Source organism: Talpa occidentalis, unplaced genomic scaffold, assembly GCF_014898055.3.
Source record: "Talpa occidentalis isolate TD23 unplaced genomic scaffold, MPIMG_talOcc4v2.1 talOcc4.7, whole genome shotgun sequence".
Lineage (NCBI taxonomy): Eukaryota > Metazoa > Chordata > Mammalia > Eulipotyphla > Talpidae > Talpa > Talpa occidentalis.
In genome coordinates this window covers 43,920,190-43,939,754 of record NW_023605083.1, presented here as the reverse complement: position 1 = coordinate 43,939,754, position 19,565 = coordinate 43,920,190, and the positions used below count along the sequence as shown (strand labels likewise).

At 38.0% G+C, this 19,565-nt stretch overlaps 1 pseudogene; it reads right to left on the bottom strand.

Moving 5' to 3' along the window:
* LOC119231398 (proteasome subunit alpha type-4-like) overlaps nucleotides 1-18,837 on the bottom strand; it is a 41,493-nt pseudogene extending 22,656 nt beyond the window's left edge.
* Between the last annotated feature and the right edge of the window lie 728 nt (nucleotides 18,838-19,565).

Below are 19,565 nucleotides of genomic sequence, written 5' to 3'. Positions count from 1 at the left end.
AATTGGTTTAAAGCACACTTCAGGTTTCACAGTGCCAACAAAAACAGTTTATGTTAGCTCAGTGGAAAATATAAAATCAACAGGAAAATTCAGAATCACAGATTGTTGATTTAGAAGAGACCAGTCAATTAAGCCTCACCTGTGTTCACAATACTTCCTTTCTCATCAGATGTTTGTGTTGAAGAGAACTGACAATACCACGTACTCTTAAAGAGCATAATCACAGTCCAATTGGGAAGGCAGACAGGCTACTACAAATCATATGTATCATAGGTCTTATGAGAGCCCATGATGTTGGTGGAACATGTGGGAGGGAAAGATATTCAATCTCTATGATTATGAGGTCTGGGGACCAAGAAGAGCTTCTAGAATGAGGTTAACAGCAGAAAGATCTTATAGACCAAGTGAAAATAAGATTTTCCACACATAGGGAAGAGTATGCTTCCCTTAAACAGGTCCATAATTCTATTTTGTAATGCATTCTCAGTGTTACATTCTACTTTGTAATGCATTCCACTTCTCTTTGGACAGTCTTGCTGTGTCATTACAAAAGGAAAAAAAAAAAGGTGGCTGCTATGAATTGAATGCTTGGGTCCCTCCCAAATTCAAATGTTGAAATCATAATTCCCAATGCAATAGTATTTGGAGATGAGGTCTTTGAGAGGGAATTAGGTCATGAGGGTGGAACCTCATGGATCAGATTAGTGCCCTTTTAAGAAGACATGTGAGATGGTTTCTACCATGAGAAAATATAGCAAGAAGACAATCATTTGCAAACCAGCAAGCAGATCCTCATGAGACATCCAATCCACAAAAAACTTGATCTTGGCCTCACCAGTTCCTAGAACTGACAGACACAAATATTTGCTGTTTAAGCTGCCTGGTCTATGTTATTTGTTAGATTAGGCTGATAACTAAGACGATAGTGATAAACTCTGGTCTATAACCATGTAGAGACAAAATAAAATCCACTGCTTCCAAAAAGTCATAACACCTCCTTTGTAATTGCTATAAAATCTTTTGTTAACTGAGAGTAAAGTTTGTCCAGGGACCCTGATGTAGGTTTTGGGCCAGTTTGCTGGGTGATAAATAGAAAATCTACACATGTTCTACTTCTCCACATAGCACTGAAACTATCATTGCTGTCAATGGCTTGTATTATACACAGCAATATTGTTTTTAGAGTGCACATATTTTAAAAACTGAGTTCTTGTCCCCAGATGACAACAGAGAGAAATCTTTTTAGATCATTGGCTGTCTTTGGACAAAAAATTACACTTGCCTCTGGCAGACAGGGGGAGGGAAGGAGTATGACCTCATGACAGTGACCAAAATGGCTTCTAGGTTTTCCTAAAAGACTCTCAGGAGATCCTATGAGAGTTAAGACAGGCAGAGAGGGGCCAGTTCATGAAATACCCTTCTTGCTAATTATTGTCTTTAAAAGTTAACCTAAAATCAGCAAGCAACTATAAACCAGAGACACACTATGGGGGAGTGGGGACAGGGAGGAGGGATTAGTGTCAAAATCATGGTGGTGGGAATTGTACAGGAACTATAACTAAGGTGAAAATGCATACATTGTGCAAAAATGAAAAATGATGTAAAAAAATATATAAAATAAAAAAAAAGGTAACCTAAAATAGTGGGTGAGCCATCAATTACCTATGAGCAGAGAATATTATATTTGTATTTTAGAATGATTGCTTGGGTAGCTTTGAGGAGGAAGCATTAAAAAACAACACATGGGAGGCCAGAAGATAATGTAATGATACATTTAAGGTGCCAGGGAAAAATTAAGCAAGAATTATATATTCGTCCAAAATACTCTCCAAAAAAATAGACATTTCAGATGAACAAAAACAGAGAATACATTTCCTTACCAATGTTCCCTGGAAATATCCCAGTTTCTTATACCATGCTTTGTTACCTTCTTCACAGACACGTAGATGATCCTTAAGTCCATTACTGTATACAAAACATTTTCCTAACAAAGATGATGCTAACAGTTAACAGTTACTTCACCCAACTGTTATTTTTACCAATAAACAAATTGAAAAAACAACAACATCCAACTCAGGAAGACAGATGTCACCATTCAACATTACAGTGGAAGAACTAGGCCAGAGATGGTGGGAAAGAGGAGACAGGAGCAATAGAAATCAGCGAGTGGCTGGATATTGGGGGTTAAGGACTATATGAGAGAACAATTTGAGGCAAGTTTTAGGTCTCTGGATCTGACCACTGGGTGGTATTAATGGCGATGGAAAATAAAGGGTGAGGCTGGGGAGGAAATTCAGCTTTGGAGATATCTAGGCAGCAGCTGTATTTATAACACTGATATTAGTGATAAAATGTTACTAATTTTTTATAGATTACATCTTCAGTACCTGGTTAGAGCTACAGACTGGCTTGAATTGATACAGCCAAGTTAAAGTGAGTTTCCATCTTTCAATTCATTCTGTCCCTTTGACAGTTGTATTTTTCCACCAAAATACCTACTTTGGAGCAATTACCTGTGTTCTCCCAGAGTCATGCACATAGTAGGTGCTCACTGTCATCTAGCTGAATACATTATTGTTTTACGGGTGTCCTAAACTATTTCAGTTGTTACCTTAATGTCTTTCCCCTAACTGACTTTTCAAACCCCATTAATTTTCTCTTCTTCTGATCCTTCAAACTTTGACAGAAACAACTAGATGGAAATTTGAAAACAGACACTTACCTGGCTAGACAGAGAGAGCATTCCTTATCTAGAAAAGATCAGAATGGCAGGGGATACCAGGTACCCAAGATGTCAACGGAGAGGAAAGGGAAGTAGTGTCACCACAGGCAAAGCTTGCAGCTGCCAGCTCTGGATGCTGCCATCACCACAAAAGAGGCAAGAAATTTTACATCTCTGAACTCTTATCTAACCCATAACATGGAAATAGAATATTAATCTTTGCTTATCATTTCTAGCTGTATGGAGCTTATGAAATTTTATAAATTATCTTTAATAAAAACCGTATGGAAATCATAATTTGTAAGAAGTGCTAAAGAAGACAGCATAAAATGTTTCAATTCAATTTTGGTATGATGTTGGTAAATAAAATTCTTTTTCTGTTATTCAATAAATAATAAGCAAATAGGAAAAAAAATTGGCAATATTTGTGAACCATTAATGCACCCATTATTAATCAATACTCCTTGGGTGTTTGGTGATATAGCAGCAAAATAAAGAGCTCACTTTCCTCAAGTTTCAGTTCTAGTGGGGAGGAAGTGTGAGAACCACCCGCTATTAGTAATCACCATCATTGCTGTCATCCCTGCATTCACTCCACACTTCACAGCTTTCAAAGCACTTTCGCCCTTATTATTTCATTCTTCATATCACAGAGAGGACAGATGTTTTAGTAGAGAGGAAAATAGAAATTTGGGGACAGGAAGCTCCTGATTCAGCATCATGCAGGCAGGTGGGCTGGTGCTTAAGCACAAGTTTTTGTCTTCAGCACTAGTGCCACACAAAAGATGAGACAAACAGTTTTAATCACTATTTAAAGTAATACTCATTTAACAATGAAACAATTCTTTGCATTTTCCACTTATTTCAAATTGTTTTCAAATTTCAAAGAAGAGCTTTATTCATCACCAAATGAGTTGTAAGAATGAACAAATAAGGAGACACTCCTTTGGGGTAGAATTATGTTGAACTTAAATTTGGTTCTTTCTGAAGAGATGCTCCCACATAAATCTGGGGTAGAGGAGGGCCCAGAGAAATCCAAAGATGTACTTCTCATCTATATCCCCCTGCTCCTTCCCCAGCCCAGGGAACTCCCTTAAGAGAGCTGGGATTTAGTCCTGAAACTTTCAGGTTTGGAAGATCCTATAATCCTTTAACAGCAATTTCTTCAGCTCCTAATTTTAAAAACCAGAAGGGTAAGTGATCAATGAATATTCATCAATTCGCTGGATAAATGGATGATTTTAATAATATAGAAATCATTTTACATTAGAATGCATCCCTATGCTCCCTGCATTCTTTCTGCATTCATTTGTCAGATAGCTGTCAATAAAAAGGTATTTCACTAGAGCACATCATCCTTTTTGTTAATAGGTATTCCTTTATTTTTGGAAAATAAACAGAGCATGGTGACTGCAGGAAACTTCTTTCCATTAAATAATTATTTGTGCCTGACTGTTCATTGAGGTAGATAATGCAACTATGAAAATATTGAAAATATTGGCATCGGAGCCTTACAGGCTTATCTTATGAGGTAGGTTTGAGTGAAGGGAGAGCATATAGCTATTGAATCTAATGGTGAAACGAAATTCAACTTCTGATCCCAAGGTCTGTCTAAAGTCCACAACCACATGTGCTATAATACTAATAGACTGTTTCCTTAAAATTTAATACATTTCAATTTGATTCAATTAATACATTTTTAGTCTATCTACACGCTAGGCTTGCTGGAAATTGTTTGGAAATTCTTGGGAGGATGATGTGTCGGATAAGAAAACAAATGAGGATCCTGACATTTTGTCTACCTTCAACTTTCTTTGGGTCACTTGATATTACAGAATGGTTCCCTGCATAGCTGTGATGTTACTTTGTACTTATAAAATGTTATGTTTACCGTTGCTTATGTTTTGTGCTGATTTAGTAAAAAATAAACATAGAGAGGAAATTAAATAGGCAGTAGGATCCCAGCAAGAAGCAAAGGCAATAATATGAGGGTTGCTGCTGTCTTTTTTAAAACAGAATAGTGTCAAGGAAGAAGAAAAAAATATCTCCTTTGACACATATCCATGCTTATTTTTGTTGTTGCAAACATGGTTATGATTATGGCATGTTTCTGTCTTTCCAGATACCTCTCAGGGAGATGGGAATTTATTTTACATAGTGTTAGAGTAGCTGAAGCTATGGTTTAGCAAAGTGTTTTTCTCAGCCACTGACACCTATGATTGAATGAATGCGTAGTGGGACTGCTGATTTTCGGAAATTGGCCCTTCCCTTCCAGCTGGCATGCTTCAGAGTAGCTGTTATCTGAGAGAGACCTATTCATTCAATGAAAGGGTGAGGTCATTGGGATGCCTCCACCCTTCCTACACTTACAATGCTGAGACCTTTTCTACCAGGAGCAGATGCCAAAACCTGGTGCAGGGTAGAGTTTGCCAATCAAATTGAACCATGAGACTTGTCTTCTGGAGAAAGTTGATTTCTATGCCCCATGTACAGAGAGCTGAAGACAGTACATGGGAGGCTGGTTTGGATGAGGAAAATTGCAGATGCACAGAATGGTCAAATAAATGAGAAATTAAAGGTCTCCTGAAGCACCCCAAGTGTGTCCAAATTAAATAAAAAGGCTTAGAAGTTCTATGGCCTTTATTTTCATCCATTCGCAACAATGGAAACAATAGGATTATTTTGAAGAAGTTGAGCATTAAATGAAATAATTACGAGCTTTATCTGATACAACACAGTTAACCATTTTATCTTGGGGAAAAAATATTTTCCAGGGGAAGAAAATGAGTACAGAGTAGAAAGAAGAAAGTATAGGAAACATATGAGAAGGAGTAATTAGTTGCATGCCTAAAGGGAAAAAGAAGTGGTTAAAAATATAACTGGAAAGTAATTGGGGAGATATATGAAGATCCGTAGGACTTGTGATAAGGTTTTTAAAATCCCTTTTCTTTCTCATGCAGTCATCCTGCTGCAAGTAATGCCAAAGCATCCTCCCTATTATTTGGATACACAGACCCCAGTTCACTGAGCAGAGATATACTTCCCTCTATAGGGAATTTTGCTTCATCCACTGGGACAGGAGACAACTTTGTAGGGTCCAAGATGGTTTTCCCCTTGATATGAGGGAATATTCCAACCATGACCACTTTCCATAGTATGGAAGTGTTATCGTGAAAAATGAAACTGAGTCTTAGTAGATTACAAATCCAAATATGCTTGCTTCTATGGCTGTGTGGGCCTCTTTTATTAGTTCTGCCACTTGTCTATTCCCAGAGTGCCATCTGCAGGTGACAGCAATAAAGGGTCTGACCTCATCTGACTTGCATACATCTTCCATTACTCCATGGCTGTTCCCAGACTGGGAAAAAACAAAACAATGGATCTATTTACATGCTCCTCCAGTGCTTGGAAGGAAGTTATGCAGATAAAAGTATGCTTCTCATGGCAAGTATGTGTCTTGTGGAAATTTTACATTACTCCAGAATTGTGCTAAACAACTAAGAATAAAATTGTAACTCTCTGCATTGGAGTAGGGCAGCAGAAGAAAGGTGAAAGAGAACAATTTCAAAGTCCTTGTGGGGCTTTATGCACATTTAATTTTGATAGCTGTGTTATTCTGCTCGGGTGTCCGTAACAAAATACCATAGACTGAGTGGTTTCAACAACCTGTAAATTAATCAGTTTTCTCACAGTAATGGATCTGAAAGTCAAGCACCAGTGGGGTGAGTGTCTGGTAAGAGCTCTCCTTGGGGTTGAGGTGGCGCTGTCTTGATACTCACATGGCCTCTCCTTGATGCAAGTACACTGGGATTTGGGAGGTGATCACTTTTCTGGTGTTTTTCTTATAAGGACTCTAGTCCTATTGAATCAGGGTCCTACTTTATGACCTCATTAAACCTTAATTACCTCCCATAAACCCTCTCTCTAAATACAGATACACTGGGATTGAGGCTTCAATTTATGGATTTGGGATGGACACAATTGAGTTCATAGCAATATCATTTAATTCTCAACCAACCCCAGAAGGTCTTGATTGCCTCTAAGCTGATGGAGAAACTGCTTCAGAACGTGTCAGTGAACTGTACAAGGTCACACATTTGGTGAGTGGAATAGCCAGAGATTGAAACCAATTTTCTGGCCTCAAAACCCTTTTTGTTCTCAATATCACAGGCTGCCCTGCAGGCATTGTTTGCTAATATCTCCTATTTATTGAGCACTTACTGTGTCAGCAACTTTGCCAAGGGCTTTATTACATTAACCTTTTTTTTAACCCCCCCCAACAACAAAAGGAAGCCATAGGAGAAGTTAAATGACTTGCCAAAGGGCACAATTAGAAAGTAAAATGGTCAAAAACTTAAATCCAGGTAAATTTTGCTCCAAGTTTCTCTACAAAGCATTTTTGGAGTTGTACAATTATTGACTAACAAATAATTTAATTGGAATGCATTATAAACTAGTTTGAGTCAAACTTTCTGAAACCATGTACATTTCCTACTGGGTGATCTGGACTGGGTGGTGTGAGGTGATGTACATCTGAGAAGGTGTGAAGCTATTCCTCTGAAATCACATACAGTGCTGTCAATAAATGTTGCCTCAAATAAATTAATTTTAAAAATTCACAGAATAATGATCAGGCTGTAAAATATTAATGTATGTAAAGGCAAATGACCTCAAAATCAGACATAATGGTTTGTACCGGAAATTCTAGTTAAACGGTATTTCAGTTTGACTTGTAATCATAGGGAAGAAATAATAATTGGTATTGGTGCTATAGGCCATGAAAATTTCAGTAAAATGTCTTTTCTTTCAAAGTTGTCTATTTCAGTAAAAGTTATGTTTTCTACCCAAAGGTGGCAGCACATGTACTATAGCTTTTAAGTGCATTTTTGATTGCATTGCATATAGTGGAGTCTTTGAGAGCTTCAAGAGGCCTTAGAGATCACTTAGGCAAGCCCCATAATTTCGAAGCAAAAGTTGAGACCAAGAATCATTCTGTGATCCCACAGCTTATAAGAACCACACTATAAACTACAATCCAGGTAACCTGACTCTCAGACTTGTCTACACTATGCTAAGATGGCCTCAGTTTGGTAACAAATTCACAGCTTGTAGATGAATATTTAAGAGTAAAAGAGGGGGGAATGAAAGGAAGGAAAGAGAGGAAGACAAAAAAGAAAGAAAGAAAAACATTGAATTCAGGGAAAAAATACTTGATGCAAACTTAAAGTCTTGAAGCATGCTTTAACTTCCCAGAAACTTCAAAAACTTAATTCCACTTGCAAAATATACAGATCTCAGGTTCAGGCAACAATTTGGAATCCATGGGTAAACACAACTTGAAATCCTCTTAGGTCACATATACTGAATCTGCATGGCCTAGTAGCTGGTTAGGTATAAGGAATTATGCTCAGTGAAATAAGGCAGAAGAAAAAGAAAAACATCGGATGGTTTCACTAATAGAAGGAATATAGGGAAACCCAATAAGATATCAGTGTAAAAAAATAATAATAGCACAAAACACAACAAAGCAAAAACGGACAATTATAAATCAGACACATCCTGCAGGGGAGGAGGAGGGAGAGGAATCAGGGAGGGAGGGAGGAGCACAGGGGACTGAGGTGATGGTGCACGGGTGCCTTGGGGAAGGAAACTCTATAACTGAGGGGGTGGGGGAAGCAAATATTGTTTAAAAATGAACAGTGAGGTAAAAAATAAAAATTAATATAAAAAAAGGAAAAAACTAATTTCTAAAATCTCATCTTAAAACAAACAAAAAGAAATGTAACGCTTTCATCCTCTTTTCTCCAGAATTGCTGAACTAGAATCTACATACTATAATATCCCAAAGAAATCCACGGGCACGTTAAAAGTATGGAAACACTGGTGTAGAGCTTAGATTCTAGACTGCTACATGGTTCTCAAATTGTAGTCACCGGACCACAGCAGCAGCATTGCCCATTGAAGAGGAAACTCTGGGTGGAATTGAGCAATCTGTTCATTACAGGCCCTCCAGGGATTCTGATGCATGATAAAGTTTGAGAAGCACTGCTCTGAACTTTGTTGACTCCTTACCCCTCAGAACTCATACATCTCCGGTGACTGTATCTGCTGGGCTTGCTCTAAATTGTTTTTTATCCAGACATCATCTCCTGCCTGCCTCCTTTCTACCTGATGGAATATTTACAGCAGACCTAGTCAAATGCCTCGGCTTCCGTTTGCTCTTCTAGTTTTAGATATACCACCAACCTGCCAAGTTCCAGGATAAGGTACCAGTAGGAGTCATTAGCTAGTTAAGGAGAATGACAGTGTGTGAAATGGGATCATTCAAACTTTTCAAATTTACTAAAGAGGACATTGGGATGTGATTTGTCATCACTTTGTTTTGGCTCCTGTCCCATTTTCACAGAAGAGATGGATGCAGGAGGCCTTTTTTCCACCCTCCAGGAGCCTTCTGTAATACAATATTGAACTGGAGCACATTTATAGAAGCCCATGAGGGAATGTACTGATACCTACTCTTCCAACAGCACAACACTGGGACAGAGGGTACTCAGGGAATCAGGGACTTCGGGACCCTCTGTTCATTCTGTAATTGTTTGCAGCACAGGCAGAGCTGTCTCAGACTATGGGACCCACAAAGATTTAAATGAAGTAAACTCTAGCTATATAATAGGACCATGGTGTCTCCAGCATGCAAATTTTATAACGCTGCACTCTTCAAAGCCTAGTATTGGAGAAGACCTTCAAGTACTAGCTCAATGGTAAAGAAAGAAAAAAGGTATGATAGTATTGCTATTATTTTGTTGTTGTTATTCAATAAAAGGGTATTGTAGGAAGACCTGATTAGAGCCAAATTAAAAAAAAATATATATTCCCTAGCATTTAATTTAATTTCTGTATTTCATCAATTGCAAAATAGGGATATAAATGCCAAGGTGCCTCATCTAGATGTTAATGGAATCACATGAGATTACATTTGTAAAATAATTTTACAGATATCCTTTTTTATATATATGTGATATATACCCAAAAAATTCCCCATTATTATAAATTATCATTAAATATTATTTCCAATGCCTGGGGACTTTCAGAGCTTCCTTTCCTTGTCCTTTTCAAAACCAATAAATAACTAAGAGTTGCTGTGGTTTTGTAGTTTATAGTAGAGCAGGAGTTGGCAAGTTTTTCCTGTAAAGTGCCAAATAGTAAACATTTTGCTTTTATAGGCCATATGGTGGCAACTACTCAACTCTGTATTTGTAACTGGACAACAGTTGTAGACACCACATAACCTAATGGGCATGGCTGTGTTTCTGTAAAACCTTATTTACAAAAACTGGTGGCCCATAGAATTTGACCCTATAATCTGTCCACTCTTGACCTAGCGTATTGGCTTGTGTTCTTATCCTCTGATAACCTTCTGCAGAACTTGGGAATCCAGAAAGAAATGAGAGAAATATCTCAATCTGGTGTTTTGGATGGAGGAAGGAAAATTTGTAGCACAGATCACTGGGGTTAAGCTCTGTGAGTAGGAATAAAAACACAAGAAAAATTCTAAGGTTGGAGAAATATTAGTTATGATAAATAATTGCTACTATTTACCAAACATTATGCTATGCTAGGCTTTCCACCAAGTATTAGATCTCATAGTATCTCTATGAATGGTATAGCACTATTTTTGCTATTTTAGAGGTGAAACCACTGATAATGAGGGATTACCTAATTTTCCAAAGTCTCCAGATGATAAATTCCTCCCAGGTCAAAGCTTAAACCATAGTGTTAAGACTGCCTTGGATGTAATCAAGGGAAGATATGAGAAGAACCCACCAAGGAGGGAATTTTAAAATGGATGGGAATAACAGGCTTTGTGTATCTCTGACCCTACAAAGTGGAGACTCATCAACTCTTAATGGCTGGTTGCGAAAATCGTGACTCAGACTCACAAAGTGTGGCAGTGTCCAGAGCCTTGATCCCTGATCCAATTTCCTGCATTTTCTCAAACTCTTCAGACCACCTTGTACCATCTGTTCCTTCTGCAAGATGTTAAGAGACTTGAGAGGGAATATGCTGACTGGCAATGCCTATGGGGCTCATTCGTTCTTCATTCACCAAACTTTGTCTAATGTGGTTTGGAGCAGAGAGACGAACTCCCAATTTCTTTAAAAAATTATTTCTTCTTCTTTTAAAATCTTTCTTAGCTCTAAATTGGAGATGTATAGCTTTGTTCTTCTAAAAGAAAGAAGCCAGTGTTTGTTTATTGTGTTTTAGAGGAGAACCACAATTGTGCATAATTAAACACAAAAGATAAGAGTACTTTGTCTAACAAGCAAAAAGCTTTCATGGATGCTGTAAGTACTGTGATCTGTAACAGCTTCTGCTCTTCATCATGCCTGAGCTGGGATTCAGCATGGTGAATGCTGCTGGGGATTGCAATGCCCATACTCTGGAGCCACCACTGGGACCCTGGACATGGGTCATGGGACTTGGCTTTGTTTTCCTGGGGTTGTTTAAGAAGCTTCCTAAGTTATATGTGTTTTATTTATTTATTATTATTTTTTTGTGAGGTTAAATTCTTAAGCCAGGAGGGAAACAAAACCTTTTTCAGGCCCCTATGTAAAGTGACAAAACTCAGAATTATACCAGAGGCCTTTCTTTCAAAAGGCTCCCAAATTGTATTCTTCCTACCGCACCAAAAACAGCCTGTAATAATTGGTAGCAGGACTGGGGGATAAAAATAATATCTTAAAATTTTAAGTTTTGTCTTCTGTTGTTACAAAAAATTTTTCAATAAGTTACAAACTCTTAAGGATAACAGAATTTAAGGCAATTACAACCAAAGCAAGTGGGAAATGAGGTTAACGTTAATTTTATAAGACATTTAAAGAATATTTCAGAATTAGTAGTGTGACTGATTTACTGGCCCCCTTCCTTCCCCTTTAACTGATTTATAAGAAAAGCAAGGGAGGTGGCGTGGTTTTGCTTGCATTCAGAAAGGTTAGCTGAATCTAGGTATTACTCACTCCCACCTCCACATTGCCACTTCCATGTTTTCTGACCCCTTGCCTGTGTTTTTCCTATTAGTTAAATGTTTATGATCCGGAAATTGTCAACCAGAATGTACCACAAAAATTTTAAAAGGTGAGTTAATATGACTCACAACTAGATTTTGCCGTACGCTAATAAACTGGAAAGAGTGGCTCATTCTGGCCCTGCTGATAGCACTGGCTTCACAGTCCAGAGGCATGTTCTGGTGTACGTCTGTTGCATTTGTTAGGGGGCAAGGATGTCCTGAGCTAATCCCATACAGGCTTTGTGGACCCCACCCGCACTCCAGACTAAAGCCATCAAAACATTGGGAAAGACAAATCCCATCACCTTCAAAGGGAGGGTGGCTGGGACCTGAGGGTGGAGTTGGGCAGCCAGGTTGGATATAAAAACCAAACACGTGGGCCTTGGGGGGGCTCGCTATCGCTTGCCTCCTGGCTTCAGGGCTCCTGGCTTGCAGCCAGCTCTCAGAGCGCCATTTGGGATTCCAGATCAGTGGATCAGGTAGGACGCATTAAAATTTTGTCTTCCACTTTTCTCCCTGTGCTGTACATTTCCTCATTTCCCCTTCCCTTGTAAATAAACCTTTTATTAACCTTTTGCGTGTGCCTGCAGTAGAGCACTGATAAGTCCTTTTAAGTGTGTGGGTGAGGACCCACAGTCAGGCACCCCATTTTGTATCGGGGTTGCTCTACAACACATTGGGCAGCACCATACTGATAAAGAAATGGGAGTTGTGGAGCAGGCTACATAATGCAGGATGCTGCTGAAGTGCAAGATCCTGGCATTTTTATTGATCAGTTGAGAGGAAGGAGGACAAAGAGAAAAGGGAGGGGTGAGACTAGAAAAAGTGCTCTGTCATCTATAGTATTAGGGGTTGTGAGTCTGCCCTCCAGGCACTTCTCATCTTGATGACTTGGTATTGTAATTGAGATCAAGCTCTAGTTCCCCAGCCATGGTTTCAATCTTATCAACAAGGCACTGATTCTGATGTATAAGTCGGGAGTACATTTTATGCCTGGGTCATCAGCCCCCTGGGTGTTCCGGGTCATACCTTGTGATACATAGCCTTCTCAGAGTGATCCAGATTTGTGCTATTGTTTGATTTGAAAGGCACCTTGCAGGGTTGGGCTCCTGCACCTAACTGAATGGGTCATTTTGACCTTGCTTAGGATTTAAAACTGTAAGTAACAAAATGGTGGCTTAGGAATTAGCAGATCCACATACATCTGACAGCGAGTACACGGTGTGCTGGCAGCAGTATTCTGCTTTGCAAAGCCTCTGCTACACTGTGCCATTGGTAAATTCTATTTTTCAATCTTTTCATTTTTGTATTTGAGAGGCTAAATGTAGGTAAAATATGGACTTTTCCATGCTAATTTTTATGCCTTGACTCTTTATAACAGTGGGGTATGTTTTAGGTATCACCTTTTGTTTTGAATGGTTCAGTAAAACATTTTATTTCTTTCTTGGTGTGCTCAGCCTAACAGTCTGCTGAATGATTCCATTCTGGGGGACTTAAGTTCTGTTATACTTTTGACTTCATATAGGATAAGATGGTCTCAGGTGTGTGAAGTCACTTTTTTTTTTTTTTTTTTTTTAGTTTAAACATGAGCTATAGGATTATATTCATTTGTAAGAAGAAATTCAAAGAATATGAGGAGAGTAACCACCAGAAACTACCAGAGATACTATCCTTTCTCCCTTCTTAGAGATCACCATGGTAGAAGCTTGAGGAATTTCTCTTTAAAATTTTTCTTTATGGGGCCTTCCTGGTGGCCTAGGGGTTAAGTCTCAGTGCTATCACCACTAGGGACATATGGTGTAGCAAACCTCTCCTGTCTGATGTGGATCATACACTGCTCCCTCAGCAGTGTATTTCAGCAAATCCACCTGCTCTGCTCCCCACTCTTGTCTTTGGTGAATCCTCTCACCACCAACACACCCCCAGCACCTCTGACCTACACCCCAGTTCTTCTATGCAAAAATAAATAAAAATCTTTAAAAAGATTTTTCTTTATGTCTTACACATTCTTTTCAAAAAAACTATGGGCCATGCTATAAATGTGACCTCTCATTGCACATAGTGGAGTTTTGAAAACACCCAAGGTTATATATACGCACTCTCTCAGAGACACAATGCTGTTACAGCTAGAAGATAATCACCACATCATTTTAAAATTTGTGCCACTTTCTCAGACTACTTGTTACCTCAAGTCAGTGAATGCCTAAGATGTTTTAATGCCTAAGATGGTTTATTATAGTATATGCAACATACTATATATCTTAAGATATATTTCATATATTATGTTGATATATAAAATTATACAATTTATTAAAATAAGTTGCACCTTTTGTTAATAAAAATTCATTTCACCTGCAAATAAGGATAACCGAATGCATTTTACCAAAAGAAAAAGAGCTTTAGCTACCTTGCTGTTGAAAAATTAAGCTATAGTACATGAGGAAATTAGATTATTCCCAGAAAAATATCATTTGTTCCATAAACTGTCCATGCCACTAATTTCAAATTCTGTCACATTGCCACTTTCTCAACAAAACATGGAGAAATGGATGAATAATTCTAACACTAACAAGAATTTAGAAATTGTGTAACACCAATTAAGTAGGTGACATTTTTGTGTGGTATTTATTAGTGGCAGATTGAATAATGGTCCTGATTCCCAGAACCTGCGAATGTTATTTTATATGGCAAAAGGAATTTTATGGGTGTGATTAAGTTAAAGATCCTTGCTATGGGGAGATTATCCTAGGTGATGCTGGTAATCACAAGTGTCCTTATAAAAGGCAGGCAGAGAGGTTTGACTACAAAGGTAGGAAGTGTGATGCCAAGAGGTGAGGAATTTGAGTTGGGCAGCTGTAAGCCCAGCAGTGACAAGTAACACTGAGGAACTCTGGCAAATTTTGGAAGCTGGAAGGGGTAAGGAATAGATTCCTCCCTGGAGCCCCCAGCAGGAACCAACTCTGCTACACCTTGATTTTAGCCCTGTTAGACTAATTTTGGACTTTCACTCTAAGAAAATTTGTGTTGTTTCAAGTTACTAAGTTTGTGGTGACTTTTTATAGCAGAAATAGCAGAAGGAGATATTGAAGATAGTTATCCACTCTTGGAGACAAGAAGAGTAGAGGTTTGGGAAGTCGGATATGAAAAACTCAGCTCAGGCTGTTGTAACAAAATACTATAGCCTGGGAGGCTTAATTTTATTTATTTTCTCCCAGTCTTGGAGGCTAGAAAGTCCAAGATCAAGGTTCTGGTAGATCCATTTCCTGCAGAGCACTCACTTCTTTGCTGTAGGCAGCAGCCATCTTGGTTTGGCTCCTGTGACTTCTTCGTGAGTGTGTAGGGTGCTGGCCAACACCTCTAACACTAAGTTAAAGTGGTAATAATGGGTATCCTTTTTGTGTACTGGATTTTATGAAGAAAGCTTTCAGTTTTTCACAATTGTTATATTGATTGTTGGTTTGTGATATGTGGCCTTTATAATATTGAGATAGTTTCCGTCATTCCCATCTTAGAGCTATCATAAATGTGTGTTGAATTTCTGAAATGCTTCCTCTGCATCTATTGATATCATGATTTTTTATCTCTACTTTTGTTAATATTGTGCATTGATTGACATATAGTAAAACATAATTGCATCCCTGAGATGAATCCCACTTGATCATGGTATATAATGCATGTCATATACTGTTGAATTTGCTAGTATTTTGTTGAAAATTTTTGTATAGATGTTTATCAAGGATATTGGCCTACAATTTTCTCTACTTGTGTTGTCTCTGATTTCCATGTTAAGGTAATACTAGCATCATAAAACATATGAGGGAAGATTCCTTCTTGTATTTTTAAAAATAATTTCAGCAAGGTAGGCAGTCTTTAAAAGTCTGATAATATAATTTATAAAGCCATATAGTCCCAGGCTTTTTTTTTTCCCCTGAAGATTTTTTTATTACTCCTTCAATTTCCATGTTTGAGATTGGTTTGTTCATCTGTTTCTTCCTGGATTAGTCTTGGTAGATTATGTTGATCTACAAATTTATCCATTTCTTCAAGGTTATCAATTTATTGGTATATACTTGCTTATACTAATAATCTTGTATTTCTGTGCTATTTGGAACTGAGGATAATAAATATTTGCTTCAAATTATATTTAATTCTTAATGGAATGGGATCCAAGGCACATAGGGGTGCAGATAGGCAAAATAAAATTGTGAAATAAGCAATACAATGAAACAAAAATATTGAATATTCTTCAATAAATATTCATTAAGCTGACTATGGAGCCAGAAACTATGCTAATTGCTAGGAGGATACAAAGAAACATAAGACTTGGTCCCTGTCCTTAAGGTCCTTAAAGGTAATTAAGGAGATTAAAATAATCAGTCATGATAATAGTTTCCCTTTATGGAATAGTTACTCTATTCCACAAACTGTGCTAACCACTTTATATTGATTATTTCACTTACCACTCCTTGTAATCCTTGGAGGTAAATTACCAGACAAATGTCAAAATAGAGATTAAGTAGGATTTAAGGAGATACTGAGAACCCCAGCCTCTCTTTTGTGTAAGGATAGAGACAGCAAGCCACAGGATAATACCTGCTTATTCATAATAGAGTCACATAAGTGGCTACTCAGTTTTATAAGTGACAGTATTAAGAAACTTTATTTTCACGTCATTGATATTGCAACTCCTCTAGTTCACTGGTATACAACACTGATCCTAGGAGAGACCCAGTTTCTATAACATGTTCAGAGTTCCTCTGAAGAAAGGACAAATACCAGTCACCCCTTCCCATGTATTCTCTATGAGATTTAGAATTATCAGGATAGTCAGGGTGGACTGAGTGGGTCCCAAACAAAAAACTCTGGTTGGTAAACTGGACCAAAGATAAGTATCTATGTTTTTGGTCAATGTGAGAGAGGAAAAATTATACATGATTGCCGAAATTCCAGGGTCATGATGCCCTTCCATTTGTATACCCAATGTCAGTTTCCTACAACAGGAGAAAGCAGTTAAGTGGGAAACTTCTTAACATGTACTAACTGACCAGTCTTTGGGAACTAAGAGGCATAGCAGGATATAGTTTTATCAAACCTAGTGTTTCTGAAAGTTACCTAGGGAGGCATGAAGAAGGAAATCTTTTTTGTAATCAAGGATTTTTTTAATTTTTAAAATTTATTTTTATTTTGTTGGTTTACACCATTATATATGTTTTAGGGTATAGGCTCTTACCTCTTTGTATTTGCTACCAAACAACAATAACCCTCCATCACAACCCATTAGGTCCTCTTACTCTTTTGCTCCATACTTCCCACCATTCCCCTCAATAGTACCTCATTTCTATAGTCAGATTTCTAGGGTTTTGGTTTAGTTTTGTCCCTTTGCTATGTTTCTTTGTATCCCACATAAGGATGCAATCATTTAGTATTTACCTTTTGCCCTCTAACATTTCAGTTAGCACAATCCCTTCCAGTTCTATCCATCTTGTCTTGAATGGCAAGATTCTATCTTTCATTCTTTTTAAAATAGCTGAGTAGTGTGTATGTCTACTACATCTTCCTTATGCACTCATCAGTCACTGGGCACTTACGTTGTTTCCATAGCTTGCCTACTTAAATAGTGCTACAATGATCACAGAGCTCATATATGTGCATATATTCCTTTGAATTGTTACTTTTGTATTTTTCTATTTTGAGAAATCTCCATACTGTTCTCTGGACCAGTCTATAGTCCCATCAACAGTGAACAGATTTCCTTTTTCTCTACATCCTCACCAATACTTGCTGTTCCTGCTCTTTTTCTAGATGGTCCATTTTCACAGGTGTAAGGCCATATCTCATTGTGGTTTAATTTGCATTTTCCTTAGGATAAATGATGATCAACAATTGTCATGTGCCTGTGGGCCATCTCGATATCTTCTTTGGGAAAGGATCTGTTTAGATCTTCAGCCCATTTTGTGATTACCTTGTTTTTTTGTTGTTGATTTACAGGAGTTCTTTGTAGACCTTGTATATTAATCCCTTGCCAGATGTATAATGTGCAGGCAGTTTATGTTGTTCATTATTTCAAAGTTTTATTCCCCCTACCTCCCAAAAATAGGGTGGTGAGATAAAGATGTCCATGAAGGGTAATCAACTACAATATTCAATTGGACAGAAATAAGAAGGACCCAAATTCAATTGGTAATATCCACCATACAAGTTAAAAAAAAGCAAGCTTTCTCTAGGTAGAAGAGTAGGACAGTTTTACTCTGAGTTTGTGCCCAAATAAGTTAGAAAAATATCTGATTTTTTCCTTTTCTTTCTGTCCTTTTTCTTTTGCAGCTCAGCCTTAGCTTCTTTTTCATGTTTTTTGATCAACTGTCCCACTTCCTTTAGTTTGACAACTCTGATGACCATCTTTCCATTCTCTTATCAGTGAGGCAATTGCTACTTTTTCAGCAGATGGTTTACTAACACTCATGTTCTCATTTAGAACTTTGATAACTAAAGCAAGTGCTGACTTCAAAGTCATTTCTCCTTCTTTGTAGTCTTGTTTTAACATTGACACAGCTGCAGTGCTATTATTTCCAATGCATGTGGCTTTTCACCCCCCATAATTTCCGGTAGGATTGCTCTAACAGAGCTGGAAGACGAAGTATCCTAGCCAATGTACAGCAATGAAACAGGAAAGGGACATTCTCCCCCAAACTATATATGTTTGTTTTCTATCACTCAGTACTCTAAACAACTGCTTATAAGGAATCAGCTCCTGATACTGTAATAAATACCTTTGAGCATTGAGCCTTGGTTCATTTGTCAGAACACTACACCAGAGTTAGGCCTGCCGACTGCAAGCCATGTCCCTCACTGAGTTTATAAATTTTTTCAGAACAAAAGGCTTCACCAGAAGTTTGTGAAGGTCAGGTTTCTCTACTGCAAGCAAAATACCATTGTTTTCTAAAATTTCCAAACAGGTGTCTGCATATCCAGTATCTACCCTGGCATATTCCACTTTATACAAATGACCTTCTGGAGAACATATAGTCCTGGAGTCATATCTTGGAGACATGTTACGTGATTTTGATGTGTCTTCTAAGGAAAAACACTGTAGAATGGACAGTTCTACAAAAGAAAGCCCTACACAGAGGAAAAGTATCCTCTGCCAATGTAGTCAGTCTTTCTGGTTTAAAGACATTTTCTTTCACTGTACAGAAGCTTTTTTAAATTTAAATATTATTTTTATATTCCCCATACAATTACAACCCCCTCATTTTGACCCTAAACCCTCCTTTCCCCGCCCCCCACCTCCCATAGAGTGTCTCTGGTTCATAGTTGTTTGTTGATTTTGATTTTTTCTTTCTTATAGTTATTCTTTTTAATTTGATGTAGACCCATTTGTTTATTTTTACTTTTGTTTCCCTTATCATTAGACTCAAGTCCCCAAAGGCATCTCTGAAATGACTATTACAAGTGTTTTGTCTCAGTTTATAGATGTATGTGTTTGTATACATATATGTTTCAGTTCTCACATCCATTTCTTTTTTTTTTTTTTTTTTTAAGATTTATATATTTATACAAGCACTGGGGTACAGGCCAGAGGCGCGGGAGGGTAGGAGAATTCACCAGAGACAGAGCAGGTTGCAGACCAGGCAGAAGGACTGAAATACACTGCTGAGGGGAGCAGTGGGTGAGACAGGAGAGGTCTGGCGCGCCACGTGTGAATCTCCCTGACTGGCTGGGAATCGAACTGGTGCTGCCGGGAATCGAACTGGCGCTGCAGAGGCTGTGGACAGCTTC